The following is a 20,852-nucleotide window of genomic DNA, read 5'->3' as shown; positions in this document are numbered from 1 at the left end:
GCTAGTGTATAAAACAACAATAAGACAACAATTTTTTTATTAAAAATAAAAGAATATGTTTCAGACTATTATAAATGTTGTAATTATAAATGTATTATAAATGTGTGTGTGTGTGATATTTTGCTAGTGTTCTATTTAAGATATTTCACCCATGTTCATGAAAGAAATTATCCTGTAATTTTCTCTTTTTAAAATTTCTCTGCTAGGTGTTGAAGTCAAGGTCACAGAGGGCAATTGAAACAAGTTGGCAATGTTCTTCTTTTTGTTCCAGTCCATTTCATATGTTCATATGATATTTTTTTTTTAAATTGTATGTAATTTTATAGTAAAGATATCTATGTGTGGAATTTTCTTTGTATAGACGTTTAAGATTATGAATCTACTTTAATTAGATGCTTCACAATTATATGCTTTCCTTCTCTGTGACAGATTTCATAAATTTCCCTTCCAAAAGGATTTTCTTGTCTCCTGAGCAATTCAACAACTTATTGGCATTATATGGTTAATAGCTATCTCCTTGTAGTTTTTTATATCTTCAGACTATGTAGCGATACTCTCTCATGTATTTTTGCAATTTGTCTCTTATATTATCTCCTTTTGGTCTTTTTCAGGCCTATCCCTATTTATTTTTTCAACAAAGCAACGTTGACATCCACTAATGTTCTCCATTTGTATTTATTTTCTGTTATTAGTCGGTGTGTCTCTATTTCTTCACTAAGCTCTCATGCAACCTGACCCCACTGCTCTTTCTCTGCTTCTTCTAATGGACATGTCAATCACTGACCTTCACTTCTTGTCTTCTACGATATGCATTTACCTTTGTAATTTTCCTCATAAAACCCGTGTTACATGCACCTCTCAAATTCTGATGTGTTTCTTAATAATTAGACAACTCAGAAACAATTTCTTCTTTTCTTTTTTTATTTTAGAAATACATTGGTGAATTTTCAAACAGTTGACTGTGTTTTAGGCTTTTTTTCCTGATTATTTCTGATTATTATTATTCTAATTATTTCCTCTGAAATGTTTGGAGAAATTTCTTACAGGATTTTTTAGCATATAGGTCTGCTCTGGCTTATGTTCTGTCTGGGTTTGGGAAAGAAACGTATTCTGGAATTGTTGTAAATGATAGTTTACCAATTATATATAGGTCAATAGGTCAGGTTTATTATTAAAATCTTGACTTTTTGTTCTCTTCTGTGTGAGTCTTGGTCTGCTGTGGACCAAAAGAGTAGTGAATTGTCCAAATACTTTGTAGATTTTTATATTTACTTTACCCCTTAATATCAGTAGATTTTGCTTTACTTGTTTTTAATCTGTGTACAGACATAGAATTATTATTTTGTGGTGATTTAAAAGCTTCCTATTCCTTGCTTATCCATCTTTATTGATAGATTTTTTAACCTTACATTGTACAGTGGAATGATATCAATTTTATTTTGGTAATGGAATTCATAGATGAGGTTTTAAAATATTTTTATTAATAATCTTATATTTAGCAAAGTACGTTTTGTACATAGTGGGATTTTAAAAGAAAAGAAGCTTTGTATTTCAGTCTAAGTTTTAAGATCACAGACACTTAAGTTGACTCTGTTATCTACTTAACCCACTTGTTTCCCCCGTTCCTCTTTACTCAGTGTATTAACTAAAAATTCCTCCCATTGCACTTGTTTCTTCACTAGTTATATGTATTTTCCTTACACACACACACACACACACACACACACACACACACACACACACACACACACACTTACTTTTTTGTCCAGAGTTTTCTGTGTGTCGTTTTGGCTGATCTGGAACTAGGTCTGTGGACCAGGCTGACCTTGATCTGCCTTTGCTTCCTGGGTGCTGGGATTAAAGGCACTGGCCACCACCGCCAGGATGTGCACTTTTATTTATAAAGGAATAATTCTGTTTTAAGAAAATATAGTGAAGTTAAGAATGTTTAAAAGCAGGGGTCAGTTTCTGACTTCAGAAATTTAATAGTCAGATAGTACCTTAAGAATTTATATCCCGACTCAGGAGGCAGAGGCAGGAGGATATCTGTGAGTTCGTGGTCAGCCTCTTTTATTAAAGTGAGTTTTAGGACAGTCAAGACTACATAGAGAGACTTTGTTTTAAACACAAACAACAACAACTTTGAATTGTGTTCTAAAAATTCTATCAGAGTCTTATAAAATCATTTTAGAAACTGTATAGACACATTCATATACAGCTAACTTTAAAAACCATACATTTAATTATACTTTGCTACACGATGGTGCTATTAAGAAACCCACTTACCTCCTATTTGCCCTTCCCTTCCACATCTGATTATATGAAGAGCTGCATGAATTCCACACTGTCCTCTCATCTGTAAATGTAGCCCAGTTGGAAGAGATAAAGAGTTAAGGACAAGTGATCTCAGCACACAGATTCTCCATGTATCTACAGAGGTCAAATTCAGTCCAGCATCACACAACACAGTAAACTAGGCAGCTTAAAAGAAGAGACATTTATATGCTCAGAGGTGAGAACATTGAGGGTGCTGGGTGTTCAAGATCACAGCGAGATTGAGAAAGAGAACTCTTCCACTGTAGACGAAGCAGCCCTCTGGTGGCCCTTCCTTTGCAGGGTCTCATGCCACCAGACTGCATGCACTTCACAGCCTAGTCACTGTTAAAGGCCTTACTCCTAATTATATTAAATTCAGTGATGTTCAGCACACAATACAGTCTACAAGATTTTATCCCTCGCCGGGCAGTGGTGGCGCACGCCTTTAATTCCAGCACTTGGGAGGCAGAGGCAGGCGAAATTCTGAGTTCGAGGCCAGCCTGGTCTACAGAGTGAATTCCAGGATAGCCAGGGCTACACGGAGAAACCCTGTCTCGACCCCCCGCGCCCCCCCAAAAGATTTTATCCCTCTCCTGTTTACAATTCAGGTCCTCGTAGGTAAAATACGTTCATTTTGCCCCAGTGGTCCCCAAAATCTTAACATCTTCCAACATTAATTCTCAAACCTAGTTGTATTGTTTAACAGTCACTTCAGTGGTTGCCTTGGAAAGTGCAGCAGGCTTCCTTTTGTAGTTTATTACCTGGCTATTTCCCAGAACACACTTTCTTCTTGTTTTTGATGTCACTTTACTTCCTTCTATCTTTGTCCCACCTTTCAAGTCTGAGATTCCTCCATTTTAATGTCTTTTCAAAAATCTTAATATCGTTTCATGCAACTGATAGTTGATACTTGACGTCTTATTTACCTCTTCCATTGGAGTTAATTTCTGTTTGCATTTTTCTATTTTGACTGAGTTTAATTTTTTTCTTTCAGAAAAAAAATGTTAATTCATTTCAGTTTTCTGGAGATGAGCTAGTTCTTCCCCTCCCCCTCCCCAAAAGCTTTTATTTATGTATTTATTTATTTATTTATGTATTTATTTATTTATTTGCTGATATAGAATTAAAGCTGGCAGCTATTTCAATATTTTAAAATTATTCATTTCACATATCCTCTTTCATTTAGTTGCTATTGAAAAACTCTTCTGTCATTTTTATTATTGCTCCTTTTGACTCATTGCCTTTTTTCTCTGACTTCCTCCACTGTTTACTCCATGCTGGGTGTTAACCGGTGATGATGGTGTGTTCACTTCTGGGGTTTCTTAGCCTATTTCCACCTCAGAGGCTCATGAATTTATTGCTTGATTATATGTTATGTAATTTTAGCAAATGTTTCTTTAAATGTTGTTTCTGCCCCTATGCTCTTCTGGGATTCCAATTACAGATACGTCATGTCTTTGCATTAATTACAGATACGTCATATCTTTGCATTGCTTTGCATATGATCTTTTTGAATTTCTCATTTTTTTTTTTTTGCTGCATATATTTTACTAATCTGTTTTCCATGCTAGCATGCCTCACTTCTGTTCTGAGTTTGTTAGAAAATTACTTAGGTAATTATAAACTGCTATTTTATTGCTATTATTCATTTCTGAAATTTCAATTGCTTGCATAGAGTACACTTCTTTGTTGAGTTTATCTTAGTAATTTTTGTAAATATAGTAACCACAGTTATTTTAAAACAAGTGTCTCAGTGGCTCCAAATTTTGTCTCATTAACGATGTGATTCTATTGTCTATGTTTTTACTTTAGATTTTGGCTTGGGGCCTGTCTTCTTGTATGCCTAGTAATTTTAGATTGCATTAAAATACAATGGTAATTTTAGATTATTTTCTTTTCCTCCACAAATGATTAACCTTACATCTGCTGCTTTGGACTAGATCATTTTTATCCAATCAAGGCTAAGATGATCCGACATCATCTTTGAGTCCTTCTGTGTTTCTGCATTTCTGGTTTGTTCCTGTCTCTAGATCTAGTCTTTCATTATCTCGACTGACAATTTGGGGGATTTTCATGGGTATGCACTCTTATTAAATTTTGTCTCTCCAGCAGGATGCTGTTGCACAAATCTCCAGTTACCATTTTAGTTACTAAGCTATGGATTTCCACTTGGCTTGTCTGATTGCTACTTTATGCAGTTCGGTGTTTTTAAATGCTAAGAGTGAAAATGCGTAGAATGTTGAAATGCAAAACTTGCTTCTCTGTGATTTTCTCTTCTCCAGAATGTCAGCCCCTCATTTTGACTTAGTAGCCTCATAATCCATTTTTGTCTCCACAGCTTTGCAGATTTGTTAAAACTGCTGGTCTGCTATTTTCTCTTTGTTTTTCCAGCCTCATGTTGCTTCCTTACTCACAAGTAGGCACACAGTTTAGTGCCCTATAAATGGTGCCCGCCTTCATGTACCACCTTCATCTCTGGAAATGAGCCCGTGAAGTTCCTACATCTTGGTCACCCTGAAATATTTTCTGAACGAACATTTCTGTACATAATTTGATTAATTTTCAGATTGGAAACTGACCTTGGACAGGACAAATAGCCTAAGGTGGTTTGTTGACACCGTTGGAGATGGAATTCCTTTGGTCACTTTTGGGATCTGTTTAATGCTCCAACTCAGGATCTGAACCATGACTTTACCTGAGTGTGCATCTCTGTTTTCTCTTTTCCTGTGTGCTGTTCTGTAACAGCTAAGTCATGCTTAGTCACTTTGATCTTACTGACCAAACATAGGGCCATCTTATGGAGGACCATTCAAGTAATGCAAAGACATTTTGGAACTGAGGTAAACAATCAGCTGCTTTAAATTTCTCCAGAATAATCATTTTTTTAATGGAGAAATTTCGGGCTTCAAATATTTTGATACAAATTTCTCACGATGTGTGTCCATGAGAGATCTCATTTGTGTGTCCTACAGGTCTCATTTGTCCTTTTCAGCAACCAATAGAACGAAGAAGTTGGAATGGTTAGCATACACAGAGAGAGGGAGGGGGGAGAGAGAAGGAAAAGGAGAGGAAGAAGGAGAAGGAGAAAAAGAAGGAAAAGGAGAGGGGGGGGAAGAGGGAGAGGGAGAGACACAGACAGACAGACAGACAGACAGACAGACAGACAGAGTGGGGCCTGAGGTTGTTCTAGCCTATGTCCAAAGTCTAGCCCTTTTCCTGACAGTTGTATGACCTTAGAAACAATCACTGGTTGCTGATATTTCTATTTTCACGCCTGTGAAGTGGCCATCCCTCACAGCACTTCTGTGAGGATTAAATGAGAGACCCATAAAAAGAAATGAGCCCAGCATATGGCATGGGGCAGGTGGTTGATAACTCCCCCCTCTCTGTGAGTGTGACCGTGAAAGGTGAGCCTGAAAAAGAACAATGTTTGTAAAGGCTGACTGAAGTTTGAATGTTTGCAGCAATATGAGATAATCAGCCTTCATAGACCATACTACCCTTACCATAGAACATACTACCCTTACCATAGACCATACTACCCTTACCATAGACCATACTACCCTTACCATAGACCACACTACCCTTACCATAGAACATACTACCAACCTTAGACCATACTACCCTTACCATAGACCACACTATCAACCTTAGACCACTTTATAATCCCTGATCTCAGAAACTCAGCAGGAGTGGACCTGAATAGGACTGAGGATGGGCAAACAGTATGATAATGAGTCCAAGATCATGTGTAGAATGTCTTCATGAACAGCTCCAACCCAACTCTCAGATCTGCGTCTTTCTTATATTTTCCCATGTTCTCATTATGAAGTAATAGAAAAAATATGTTAGGACTATTGAATCCTCTTTCTAAGGAAAAAGACCTGCCTGAAAGGTAGGTTGGCACCATTACTTTTATACATGGAGCATAATGTAAAATGTAATTACAATATGTTTGAATCTTTCCTCCAGTACTATTCTATCCAAGGGCCTGAAGAAAGAAGACAAAAGACTCTTGGCACCTTTGAAATAGTACAGAGGTGACCTTGGTGTTCCTGCCCACATTAACTGTACAGTATTTTTTAAAGCTTATTCTTCAAGCTAAGGGGCTAAGCAAGCTCTTGCTGAGCAGTTAATGGTTCTGTATTTGCCTCCCAAATCTGTGTACTTCTGGTGCGTGACTCATTGCTTTCGGGTGCAATAACTTGAACTACATAAAACCAATTTTAATTCTAAATATAATTTTGACTCTTAGGGAAATAATATATAGCATGCATCCCTTGAATTACAAAGTAGATAAAAATAGTTAGAATTAGGTTATCATCTGTAAAGCTAAAAAAGGGTGATTTCTCAGCTGCCTTTTGAATTGTGGCATATAGCAATTTTACAAGGAAAGCTTATTTAAATATGGCACACAGGCGCATAGCCCTCTCTAAGGTATTCAGCTAATTGGAGAATGATGCCAGTTTTGTTCTGAGTTCACTATCATTCTCCAGCTCTTTGATTTTAATGAGGTTTTCGACTACTTTTACTTTTCGCGAACCCCACACTTGCTCTCTTCTGCTGTTTTTATGATTTAAGCACTGACTTTCCGTTGGCAGCCTCCACATTGTTAAAAGGGAAGAGTTGCTCTTGTTTGATGGGCCATTAGATTTGGTTTTAGGGTTTTCCTCTCCAGTTTACATTAATCAGCTTTATGTACCTTGTGCCTCATTTCTTTTTCCCAGTTCACATAAATATCGATGTCATCTTCAATTGGAAGTTTCAAAAAAGAAATCAGAATAAGGCTGGCTCTGGTGGCCATCACTTATAAAACCCAGTTTCAGGCAGATCTATCAAAATTAGCTACCTTTTCAGTCCATAAAATCCATTTAGGCAAAAGGAAAAAAATCAAATAAACTCTCATTTAAAAATCTGTATTTTTCCCTTCTGTTGCCTTTATTAAAAATGACTTTCCATCACTACTGGTTGAATTATAGTGTTTTTCTAATAACTCGCACGGGTAATCTATCTGTTTGCAGAGTTTTCAGCCTCTCTCATTTTGGACATTCTTTCAAGATTTTAGGGAGTATAGTAAGGGCACGCTGTAACTGCTTTGATGTAACCAGACTGAAGTTTTAAACACATGTCTAATAAAGTACTTGGAAAGAATTTAGAAGTGTGTGTTCATGTGTGTGTGTGTGTGTGTGTGTGTGTGTGTGTGTGTGTGTATACAAACAATGTCCTGATGGGCGAAGACCTTGTACCTGGGGCTCCCCACCTTATTTGACCAACACAAAACCCGCTGACTTCTTCCTAGAAGTTTCTGATTCTCTACCAATATGCGCTCTACCCTATCTTGTCACAAAGTTCTAGAACAATACTGTTTGGTAAGCTAGCCAGTTTATGTATATTTTTATTTAGCTACAATTAAAATAAATTTAAACTCAAGTTTCTCAGCAGAAGTAACCATATTTCAAGGTCCAGGATTCTGCATAAAATGTTCCTCTGTATTGATTGTGTCAGGATGTTACATAGCACCTTCTCCATGACATAGAATGGTTCAAATTGGAAAAACAATAGTAGAAAATATGTTATACCCAAGACACTAGTCTTATTATTCTGCATATGATCCTGACTCCTTCCAAGATTAGAGAGCTCTGCTACCCAGAGACTACTATGTACTCTGGCTTCCACTGGCACTGTGTTTAGAAATCTGTCCCTTTCTCTCTGTATCTCTGTGTCTGTCTCTTTTTTCTCTGTCTCTGTCTGTCCCTGTTTCTGTCTCTGTCTCTCTGTCTCTCTGTCTCTCTGTCTCTCTGTCTCTCTCTCTCTCTCTCTCTCTCTCTCTCTCTGTGTGTGTGTGTGTGTGTGTGTGTGTGTGTGTGCATTCATGTTCATCTATGTGTGTAGGTTAGAGGACCACCTTGATATCATCTTCAGGGATGCCCTCTACTTCCTTTGAGATAAGTTCTGCCATTGCTCTAGAGCTCATCAGTTAGGCTAGGCTGGGTAGCCAGTGAGCATACTTCCATAACTCGTAACTCCTTTTTTCTTAACTTGAGTCCTAGGAATCTAGCTTGTGTCATTGTGGTTCCAAAGTAAGTACTTTGCTAAGCCATAACCCCAAGCCTGCCCCCATTTACTTTCCTAGCTCCTTCTCTTTACAGAGTCAGAGTGTAGCCTCTGGCTTTTTTTATGACCAATGACTTACATTCTTTGACTTCTCTCCAATTTCCCATTTATGAAAGATTGTGGCTTAACGACACACTGGTATATTCACTCACATTATAGTATTTCTTTACCACCATTCTGTTGCAATTGTTTTCTTTATTTTCAGAATTGAAAAGAAGGCTTCTTAGTTCAGTTGGTGACCAGCCTCCAGATGAATCTGAGATGTTAACATGAGTTAGGACTTGAAAGCAAGAAATATAATTGCATTGAATCTCTTCAAAAATTTGCTTCTCTTCTTCACTTTTGCACCAGTGGCTACTGTGGAGGGAAAGATGGTCTTGCTCTTCTCTTCATCTTCCAAGTCTGTAAAAGTCAATTAACCTATACCTGGTCTTGGAAGCTTCTAGACTCCATACAATCTAATCTAGGCCTAGAATGTTTTCAGCCTCTGAGACTTACAGCTGAATAAGTTCATCTTTACTGTTTCTTTCTCAGCTCTGATTGGCTGGTTAAGCTCAGCTGTTCTGGCTCAAACTCTTCTCTAAGCTAAATGATTCAAATTGGTGTCTCTGATGGCTTCTCCTGGATTGCTCTGCCTGTCCTCAAACTAACTCTGGCAATCTGTTCTGTCTAGCTCCTTCTCATTCTCTAGCTCATTCTGTCTTTACCTGAGTCTAGCTTGTTCTCTCTTCAACCTATCTCTGTAAAACTCTCTGGGTAAAACTGCCTCCTCCTCTTTCTGGCCCTCTATAACCATTCTGGGTCTCTATAACTATTCTGGTAAAATTGTCTCTCTTCTCTATGCTGCTCTCTCTTAAGGAGTTTCCCTTTCTCTCTCTTTTCATGAGAGTTGGGCATATCTCATTTTGTCAAATCTTTCTCTAATTTATCACTTTGTCTGCCACTCAATTAGAAATCACTTTCAAACCTGGGTACTTCCTTCCACAAACTAACTTTACCTTCATTGTTTGGTATTAAAGCTATATACTGATAGCATGTCTGTATTCCAGACAGAGGTCTTAAAGATGTGTGCTAAGGCTGAGCTACATCACAACTAGAAACAGAGTTTTTCAGTAACTAACACAATTTCAGGGTTCACAGTCTGATCAAATATCCTGCAACACAAGTTATTATCCTTCCTCCCTGCCTCTCCCTTAAATTCTTGTTGGTATCTCCATTTCCTTGAACAGTCTATCTCTTGTCCTGTTGCTATCATCTATAGAATCCTCTTTCAGTCTGTATTTCCTTCAAAGATGTCCTGGCACTCTTGTATTCTCTCTGTCACTGTCCCTATCCTAACTCCATATGATTGCCATACTACCTAGAACAACCGTCCATGCCTGGACTACTTTTCTCATAACTACGCTCATAGTCAAACTCTTGGCCTTGCCCTATTATCACTGTAACTTCTAAGAGTTTGATTATCAACATGTCAAGCATCTTGCTCTCTGAATACTCCCTTCTACTTTTTTGTAACTTTCTCCAATACTTTTAGTTCAACAATACTATACAGATCTAGAAGGACATGCACTTTCTCCTTTTCTGTAATCAATTATTCTGCATATATACTTCTTAGTCTTTTCCAACTCCCTTGCCTCCCTCTCTCTTATTCTCTCCTAAAACCAGTTTAATTATTATTCGACTATCTTTCAACTCTGCAAATACATTTCTCTACAGGCCTAAGAAAATCACCTCAACATTTCATGTTGAACCAAACTCTATTGACCTCAATGGTCCTTCTAGTTTATCAGCCAACCACCATAAATGTCCTGAGTACATCTGTCTTGTCTTGTTAATGATTGTTTCATACATTAATTTTGCTCCTCTAGTTTATAAAATGTTCCCAGTTACTTTTATTCCAATTGAGTCAGTTTCCTGCTTTACTTGGAAAGTAGTTGTGATCAGTGGGACCTTGTACAAGCTCTACCATGCTATTTCATCAGCTTCCATGTCTCCACATGTGATTTTTTTAATGTCTGTTGCTAAGGATGCCTTGCTTGAGCTCCAGTGAAAGGTCAGTCCTATTACTTCAGTACTTGATTGTTTATCTTCTGCAGCCACAGGCTTTGCCTCAGTTTTCTTCTCCTTCACTGTCTTGCATTCTTAGTGGACTTTTCTGTGTTATTTTTTTTATCACATTTGAATATGCTATTGTGATGAGAAAATATAAAGAAAAACAACCGTTGTCTCCAATTTCTTCCTAGAGACTATAGCTCCATTTTTCTTCTGCATTTGCATCACCATTTTGTCTGCTCTCATTCACTCTTGAACTCAGCTCAGCCTGGCTTTTGACCTCCCCATTCCATTAAGATGGTGAAGGCCATTCATGATTGTAATTGCTGTTCACTCAAAGTCAGTTCTCTTTCCCCATCTTATTGGACCTATTGACAGAATCTGACCCATCTGATCACTCATTCATTTTGATAGACCAGACCCACTCAGTTACCTGCAGACTTCACCCCTCCCCTTCCCAGTGGCCTTCATGCTACTTAGTCCCCTTTGCTGGTATTTCATTTCTTTCATACATAAGTCAAAACAAGGTCCTGTCTTTTACAGTCAGTTCTATGGAGATCTTATTCCATTTGATGTTTAAATCATGTCCCAGGCTGATCATTCTTTACTTTACGTCTCCACCTTAGATCATTTTTACTGAACATTAAATTTATAGACATTTGCCTTCACAGTGGCAAATAACCTCATGTTTACCTGGGTTAGACTCAAGTTCTGAGTGTCTGAACCTCCCTTCTTCTATGGACCTCACCACTTTCTCAAGCAAAACTCCTGTACAACATTCTCCCCTAACATTATGTGCCTGTGCTCCAGAGCATTGGCCATATGTGTCATTCTTTCAAATGTATGTACCATGGAGAAGCACATTGAACACTGTTTCTCACAACTGTTTCTTCAGAAGCTAGCATGAAGCATTGTCAGGGATCAAAAAAGAAATAGTTAAGACATTAATCAAAAGCAATAAGGATTTTAAGTGACAAAGATGATATAAAATATACAGGCAATATTTATTTGAAATAGTCCAACTGAGTTTAGGTAGTACTAATTTCTTTTGTATGCTAAAATATTAAGATTAAGGGTTTAAAGAGGAGTAAGTACCCGTGGCACAGTGGTTGAAAGCGTAGGATTTGGTTTTTTGGATGGTTAAACTTTCCCGAGTGGTATTTTTTTATCTTTCAAATGGTGATATTGACAGTTTCTGATTCATAGGGCTTCACTGAGAATTTAATAGTATGCTATATATGATACTGTGAAATGCTAATGAATGTTTAATATGTTGTTATGGTGTTGCTGATCACACCCTCAACAAGGTGTACACTAGGCAAGACAGAAGTACAGGAGGATGATTTAAGGAGGTACTCCTTATTACAGGGTAATTTGTTTATAACTTTTCACTCATACACATGCTGGCATTCTGAATACCTTAAGAATATATATATATATATATATATATATATATATATATATATATATATATATGCCATTGCCTATTTTAGAGATAATATATTGTAAAACTTTCCTGGAATTCATTATGGGGCATGAATCATGCCAAAAGGCATAAATTCTTAACATATTGACATTTTACTTTCCAGAAATACCCATGGCATTCCTGGTATTCTATAAACAGTTTATTTCATTGAAATCATTTCTTACTTGTGATTGATGGGCTGTAGATAGCTGTAGTGCTTTATTGATCATTCTGGAATGAATTCACTGCTTTAAGTGATTCCATACAACAAATAACTTACCCAACCTGTAACTCACAAAGCACTCATTTACTGTGATAATATTAATTTTAAACAATTGGTCTGATTGTGGGTCTCAGTAGAAACCTCAGGAAAATAAAAACTGTTATGAAAAAAGTAGTAGTATAATAAAATATGTAAAAATGACAGAAATAAAACTTCTTAATCTGTTTGAACCTGCTATGACTTCTGAATAAAAATATGTTATTTCTTAACAAAGCAGAGTTTTTTTCCTTGTCCAATTCATTGTGTACAGTTGTTATTCAGCGGTGAGACATTGAACGTGGGTTTTTTTTTAACCTTTCCAGTCACCAAAATGTATTGAAAAAGATTCTCAAAGACCCCAAGTGTTCTAAATTTTTCTCAGTCAGTTTCTCTGGTTTGGGAACTCATTTGGAAATCTCACAAGGCCAACTTGTCTGCAGTAATTTCTAGTGCTTCTTGTTTGGGGCAGGCTCAAAAAAGCTCTGAGAGGTGCTAAATTTGGTGCTTGGCAGACACCATAACACACAAGGAGAAATACATGAAGTGTAAAACCTAAAATATCAAAACTCTTTGACATTTCAAACAAACTTCAAATGTATGGGGAGACTATATAACATCTGCATAGATCAGCTGTGTGGACAGTTTATGACAAATGCAAAAAGAGTCAATAGGATAATAGATTTCTTCCTTCTCTGACATTCAGTTTATAAATAACAGCCATGTGTGGCTGGAAGATAGAGTTCAAGGAGGAAAATTCCATACCTATTCTCTACTGGTTAAAAATGATGTGAAATTCTGCCCCCAAATGAATATTTAGTACCTGGGCCTATAAAGAAAGAGGAGGGTGTGGCAAGAGCCAGAAAATGTTTCTAGAAAAAAAAAATGAACTTAAACCTGGGCTCAACACATGTTGGTAAACAGGTACTTATGAAGACTTGCATCTGAATTTCTTCCTTAGCAAGATAGAATGAATAGTATCCACCACCCTGAAAATGTGGGTGACAGATTTAGACAGTATTTACCAAAACACTGAAAGGAAACAAAGAAGACAATCATGAAGACCTATGTAAAGATGTGATGGCAGGCTTTTGTTTCATAATTTATAAAGAGTTTATTTTATTTCATGATTTAGTGTTATTCATTATATGAGTGGATTATGTATATGTGTGTGGTACTCTCACAATAGTGCGTGAGTGTGTGTGTGTGTGTGTGTGTGTGTGTGTGTGTGTGTGATGCTCTCAGAGGCAAGAATAGGCCATCAGATCCCCTGGAAATGGAGTGGTTGACACTGGTGGCCACCATGTGGGTGCTGGAAAGTGAACACGATTTTCTGAAAGGTGAAGTACCCTGAACTGCTGAGCCATCTTTCCAGCAGAGTTCCTAGAACAGATTCCACAGACAGACAATGGCTTTAGGGATAGCCCCTGCTCCAGTTGTTGGGAGAACCACATGGAGACTTAGCTGCACACCTGCTACATATATAATGTGCCCGGGCCTCGGTTCAGCCTATGCTTGCTCTTTGGTTGGTGATTCAGTCTCTGAGAGCTCTCAAGGGTCCAGGTTAGTTGACTCTATAGGTCTTTCTGTAGAGTTACTATTCCTTCAATCCTTCCCCCAACTCTTCTAACTGGGCTGCCTTATCTGGCCTCAGTGGGGCTGGATGTGCTTAAATCTGCAGAGACTTAATGTGCCAGGGTGTGAGGATGGGGGGGGGGGAGCCCACCCTCTTAGAGGAGAAGGGGAGGGGGGATAAGAGGAGGAACTCTGTGAAGGGGAGACCAGGGGAAGCTGGGGCAGTGGTCAGGATGTAAAATGAATAAATAAATAAATTAATAAAGGGGTAAAATGATTCTTAGGACAGAGAGGGAAGTTCTCATGGTACTTAAGAAAAAAAAAGATGGTTTAATTTTGTTGAACAGACATTGCTGATCAGAAAAGTAGTGTGCATTATAATGTTCTAGATGTCATGCTTAGAGGTCTGTTCATGAATTGGCTTCCTGATCCCAACACTTTTTCTTTGTCACCAGGGAGTTGCTGTGCAAGTTTTATTTTACAGATGTTCTATGAGATAAAAAAAAAAAAAGACAGAAATTAAAATGAACTTTTAAAATCAATACTGTGGATCTAACTAAGGATTTAAATTCCCAAATAATATGTGAATGGATGAACAAATTGCTGAATTCTAGGGGATATATTTAGATATTCTTCTCTTTTTTTGCATCCCAACAAAGTGATATCACCATGCAGTTTGCCAGAAATGATGCAATAAGAAAATGATTGTTTAGTATTTGGGAAAATTCCAAGCAAATTGGGCACAGAGGGAAAATCCATGGTAGGTGTTTGAATTCGGGCCTATGGTTGGTCCTGCCTCCCCCCAAGGCAAGTTCCTTGGAAGGTTTAGTCAGCACAGCCATCTGATAAATAGATGTCCTTTCAGAGGCCATGTGTGCATGCTGAGAAAAGATTTTGACCTTGGCTCTGCTGCATCAACCCTACAGCTCAAGTTACTATGCTCCGCTCCGCCATAGGCTTTTGTTCAACTATCTGCATATTTGTAATTGGAGTCAGTGGAAAGTGCTAGTGCCTAATGGGGGTTTGGCTTAGGATCTTGAAGAATGGAACAATGGGTTAGTATTTATTCTGCCAAAGAATTTATAGTTCAATGTTTTTGCTTGTTTTGGTTTTTTTTTGTTATGTTTTTGTTTTTCAGAAACACAGACAATGAAAAACCAAAGCGGAAAAAGCAAAACCAAAAAAAAAAAAAAAAAACCAACCAACCAAACAAAAAAAAACCTGAGAGAGGGATGGGGGAGTGGGAGGGGGAGGGGGGAGGGGGGAAGGGGGAGGGGGGAGAAAGAGCCAAGTGTAGTGGCAAGCACACATGCACACAGCTTTAATCCCAGCACTCAGGAGGCAGAGGCAAGCTGATCTGTGAGTTCAAGTCCAGCCTGTTCTACAGAGTGAATTCCAGAACAGCCAGGACTACACAGAGAAACAGAGGAATCCTGTTCTTTGCCTGGAAAACCCAAACCAAACCAAGGGGAAAACAAAAAAACAAAAAACAAAACAAACAAACAAACAAACAAACAAAAAAAAAACCCAAACAAAAAAACAAAAGCAGCAGCAGCAGCAGCCCAGAAATTTTCTACTTTTAAAGTTTTATTTTTATTTTTTCTCTCCAAGAGTTTTTGACTAGTCTTATTAAGGTTTTTTTTTATTTATATTTTTATTGGATATTTTATTTAAAGGTTTTGATTCCAGAATTGAACTTTCCATGTAAATACAGACTAAATGTCATCCTCTTTTGCCCCATGAGTGTGAGATTGTCTTTTGGATTTCTTTCTGTTTTGAGGTAGGGATTCACATATTCCAAGATGACCTCCAACTTTCGTAGCTAAGGACGTTCTTCTGTTCCTTGTGCCTCTACCTACCCTAGGAGTTAAAAGCATATGCCACTACTTTTGTTGTATTTTTATTATAAAGCCACATTATAATTGCTAGAAATTCTAGCAGTCTGAGAGCTAATGTGTGCATATTAATTAAAGGTCACCAATTTTATAGCTTTGCATGAGGGACACAGGGTGTGCAATGAGGTAGGTGAATTCCTGCCATTGAGAAGCATGAAAATATAGAATAGAAGAATTTATGTGTGATGATTTAGCAACACTAAATAATGTTTTAAAGGTAATGGGACAAAGTGGAACACGCTGTATTCACTTCCAGTTTTAATTCCTCCATATGCCTGTTTGCCTTTTATGGGGGGCGTTGGTAAAGCCAAGCCTGCACTGAAACCTTAAAGGACACTGTAGATTTCTAGAAAGGCAGCTATGACGCTTATCTTCTTGGTCTGGAGCATAGCTTTTCGGAAGAACATACACTTAGTGTGCATGAGCCCCTAGGTTTTGTCCTCGGGACTGAAAACATAAATACTTTTATCACTTTTTAATTAGTTCTTTGAGAATCTCATACAACAGATGAGATTCGCTTATATTCACCCCTTTCCCCGCTCCTCCTCCTCCCACGTTCACCTTTTTCTCCCCGTCTACGACTTTGTGTCCTCCTTTTTGTTAATTAAACAATTTTAATTAAAATTTAAAACATTTCATTTGTGTATGTATGTGTGTGTGTGATGTGCATGTTGTGTGTATATAAAGTATATGCTTGTGTGTGTGTGTACATTTGTGTGTGTGTGTGTGTGTATGATGTGCATGTTATGTATGCATAAAATGTGTGTGTGTGTGTTTGTGTGTTTGTGTGTGTTGTGTACATGTGTACCAGAATGCACATGTGGAGGTCAGAAGATAATCTGAGGTATCAGGTCTCATCTTCCATCTTGTTTGAAACAAGGTCTCTTCTGCTCTTCATTAGTGTGTGTGTGTGTGTGTGTGTGTGTGTGTGTGAGAGAGAGAGAGAGAGAGAGAGAGAGAGAGAGAGAGAGGTGCAGTTGTGTATGTATAAAGTATATGCTGTATGTGTATATTGTATGTGTGATGTGCATATTGTATATGTATAAAGTGCATGTTTGTGTGTTTGTGTGATGCGCATGTTATGTATGTATAGTGTATGTTTGTGTGTATATATATGGTGTGTGTGTGTGATGTGCATGTTGTGTATGTATTAAATACATGCTTGTGTGTGTTGAGTGTGTGATGTGTATGTAGTGTTATCTTCTATGTGTTTGCTTCTGTTGTATATGTGTGTGTTGTATGTATATGATGTGCATGTTGTATATGTATAAAGTGTGCGTTTGTGTGTGTGTGATGTGCATGTACGTGTGTATGTATACTTGTCTGTGTGTATGTGTGTGTCTCCTGCTCCTCACTCGTGTTAGGTCAGGTTGATGAGCTTTTAGTGAGTCCCTCATCTCTGTCTCTAATCTCCCTGTTGGAGTGCACTGTACTATGTCTGTAATTAAAAGGCTCTCCAGATCTCAACTTGCTTTTTCTAACTTGCATGACAAAACATTTTACTCACTGAGTTAGCCCATGCCTTAGTTTCTTAATAATGAATCCTGCTTGCGACAGTGTACAACGACTCTGCTTTTAACATTTACTCTCACAAAACTTCCTAAATTGAGCACATTTTCATGCTCACATTATTTTGTTGTTTTAGTAACTGGGAGTACTGGAAGTCTAAGACACAGATAGCATCACTGGGGAGTTCCCTTCTTTAGCAGCTTGCTCATGGACTCAGGTTCCTTTTAGTCAGCCTTGGGGCTTAGTGTATGTTTTGCTTTAAAATTCAGCCTTTTCTGTATCTACATGTTTATTCTACATTGTTGACAAACTAGAGACCTATGTGCTTGTTTGCCCTGCCTGGGTGGGAGGATCTGTCTGAATTACTGTTGCATGTCCTGTTCCTTGGTCTGAGTCATGCCTACCCAAGCTATGTGTTTTTGCCAAGATGGTGCACAAACAAGTTGTTCATTGTTCATCTGTTTGTAGGGCCAGGACTTGAAGCTTCTAGAAACTTGGAATTATTCAGTTCTCCTTTCTCTGTCTCATGCTTTCCCTGTCTTGTGTGGCACTGTGTTTTGTTTAAAAACTCAAAGAGAAATCTTTATACATAGTTCTCTAAAGAGCAATCTCTATGAGTGTGCATTTTCCCTTAAAATAACATACGTATTTTCAGGTCTTTGTATTTATTGCTAGAGAGAATAAATACACATACCTGCTTCACAGCAGGATGCTCATTAGAGCGTGTGTGAGTGAGAAGCATACTGTGTCATCTAGGGATAACATTTGAATTTAGAAACACGTTAGAGAGCTGTGTGGAAATAATGGAGAAGAAACGTGCTGTCCTCATGGCTTGACCATACCTGAAACATGGAGGTTTTTCTCCCCGCTCCCTCGCATCTGTTGACTCCAGAGTTGACACCTTAGCCAAGTGGAAAAAAAAAAAAAACAAACTTAAAACCATTCTTGAAAACTTGCTTCATCAAGTTAACTTATATATGGAATCCCTAATCTGTGCCTTCTCTAACCAATGGTTATCAAATCATCAAAAACAAACCAGCAAAACTCTGGCCTTTATAGAATTTATGTTTTGGTCAAACTTGACAGACTGTAGATCAGTGGTTCTCAAGATTCCTAACGCTGCAATCCTTTATCACAGTTCTTCAGGTTGTGTGACCTTCAACCATAAAACTATTCTTGTTGCTAGCTTATGACTATAATTTTGCTATTGTTATGAATCATAATGTAAATATCTGATAAACAGGATATCTGAAATGAGACCCGCATCCAAAAGGGTCTTGTTTCATAGGTTGAGAACCTCTGCTATAGACAATTAGACAAGAAAAGAATGTGTAGCCAAATGTAGTGGTGCCCACCTGTAAAACCAGCACCCAGAAGATAAAACCAGAAGATATCCGTAAGGTCCAAGCCCGCTAGAGCTATATAGCAAGTACCAGGCCAGCCAGTTCTACATGGCAAGATCCTCAAAAGCTAAAGAGATAAACAAAAATACACAAAATGAAATAAAACAGAATAAAGAATAGGTTTTATATTAATGAGTGTGTGGTAGGGACATTGAAGTTTTAAAGGGTTCTCATTGAAAGAATGTTTACAGATGGTAATTCTAAAAGGATGAATTTTAGTGGAGACCAGAAAGAGCATGGAAAAAAATGAGGGAACACTGGAGATATAATTCCAGCCATGGGAACAGAGATAGGAGGTCCTGAGGCAAGAGGTCAAAATGGGCTAAGAAATGAACAGCAGCAGGAGAATGAGTCGTGTAGACCCTAGCATCTGCTCTGTTCAAGTGTAACAGAAAGTCACAGGAAATTCTGGGGCAAGGGAAAGATATATCTGTCACCAGGGTCATTCTAACTAGTGTGCAGAAAAAGTGTGTTAGAAGAGGGGAGGATTCAGAGAGACAGGAGATGCTTGGCTGCTAGGGAAAGCCATTCAGCAGGCACAGGATGTATTTCAGTTGCTGTAAATACTCTGTGAATAGGAAGGATATTCTTTATGTACATGTATACTCTTATTGAAGATGAGAGCAATTTCAGTTCAGGACAAGGTCTACACTAAAGTTACTTTTCCTTTGACTGTAGAAGAAGCAGGTGTTTCTATAGGAAGATTGTAAGAGAAGAGAACATAAATATATTGCTAATAATAGTTTCATTGCCGAGAAGTGACTAGCAAAATTTTCCTATATTTTCCCTACCTTCTTCTATGTATACAAATATCCATTTAAAAATAGACTATTTCCTGCTATACAGAGACTATCATGCTGTTGTATAACCTGAAATTTTCACTTACCAATTGTAGTAGTTAATTGTGCAGTTGATGTGAAAACATATCAGTCAGAAGCAACTTAAGAAAGGGATTTATCTTGACTTATAGTACCAGGACATAAAGTCCATCATGGCAGGGAAAGTAGAGCAGCAAGAACCTGAGGCAGCTGGTCACATTGGATCAATAATCAGAAAAAAAAGGAGACAATGAATTCCAGCATTCGTTTCCCTTTCTCCTTTTTATTCAGTCTGGGACCTCATCCATAGAATGCTGTTGCCCATAATTAAGCTGGGCCTTCCCATTTGAGTCTAAGATGATCTAGGTATTCCTTCACAGGCATACCCAGAAGCTAACTTAACCTAGATAATCCCCCATAATTATGCCCAGAATATCATATTCTATGTGATTCTAGATACATAGAACAACTAGAAGTTGGCAATCAATTTTTAACTATCACACTAATAATCCATGATTATTTACTCATTTCATGAATGAGGAAACACAACAATATTTTCATGGTTTTATTATACATGTGAACCGTCAGTCAATTAAATCATTCTGCACAGTTGGAGATTCATACGGCTTTCAGCTTTCTTTTTTGATAAATTATTATTATAAATGACATTGCAAAGAGCATTCTTGAAAACACATCATATATTTCTAGTAATTTTCTTTAGACAGATTTTAAAAATTACTTTTTATAATGATTAATCCTTTAAAGATGCATAGTTTATGTTATTAAGGTTTTTTTTTTTTACCATTATTCACTTGTCAATGAAGACATCCTATTCATTTCTACTTTGTATTTAAAGATGACTAAATTTAAAACAAGGCCCATCAAGAGCAGGCAAGTTCTCTGGCACTAGAGACATTTTAGTAGGTAGTAGGAATTTGCTTGAATAGGGTGAAATTAATTGAAGTCTATTTGAGTATTTGAAAAATCTGTGAAGTCTTAGGATTCTTTTTTAATTTAGGGTGGGGGTGGAGGGAAAGAAATATGGAAGGATGTTGAAAGCTCTTGCTTCTTATATTCTATCTAGAGACAATTGGGGCATTTTTTGGTCATAGTTCATTTAAAAAAAAAAAACCCACACACAAAGAGTAAAACTAGAGTTCTGTGATTTGAAAAGATTTCCTAAATTTTATGAATTAGAAATCGTCTCCAAGTTGTTCTGTGGATGGTCACTGGAGATGAGACCTATGGAAAGTTATTTTGGTTGATGACTCATTAAAACAAAGGTGGTATCAATAGTTTTATAAGAAAAGGGAGAAAGGTATAAGCTCTTATTATCCCATTCTCTCTCCACATGAGGCATCCCACCATGTTACAATGCCTCAAGAACTTTACCAGACATGGGCACTTGATCTCACATAACTCCGTTTCCATGATTGTGAGAAATAC

Source organism: Arvicanthis niloticus, chromosome 28 (genome assembly GCF_011762505.2).
Source record: "Arvicanthis niloticus isolate mArvNil1 chromosome 28, mArvNil1.pat.X, whole genome shotgun sequence".
Classification (NCBI taxonomy): Eukaryota; Metazoa; Chordata; class Mammalia; order Rodentia; family Muridae; genus Arvicanthis; species Arvicanthis niloticus.
The sequence above is the reverse complement of the archived record's forward strand: the minus strand, read 5'-3'. Positions refer to the sequence as shown.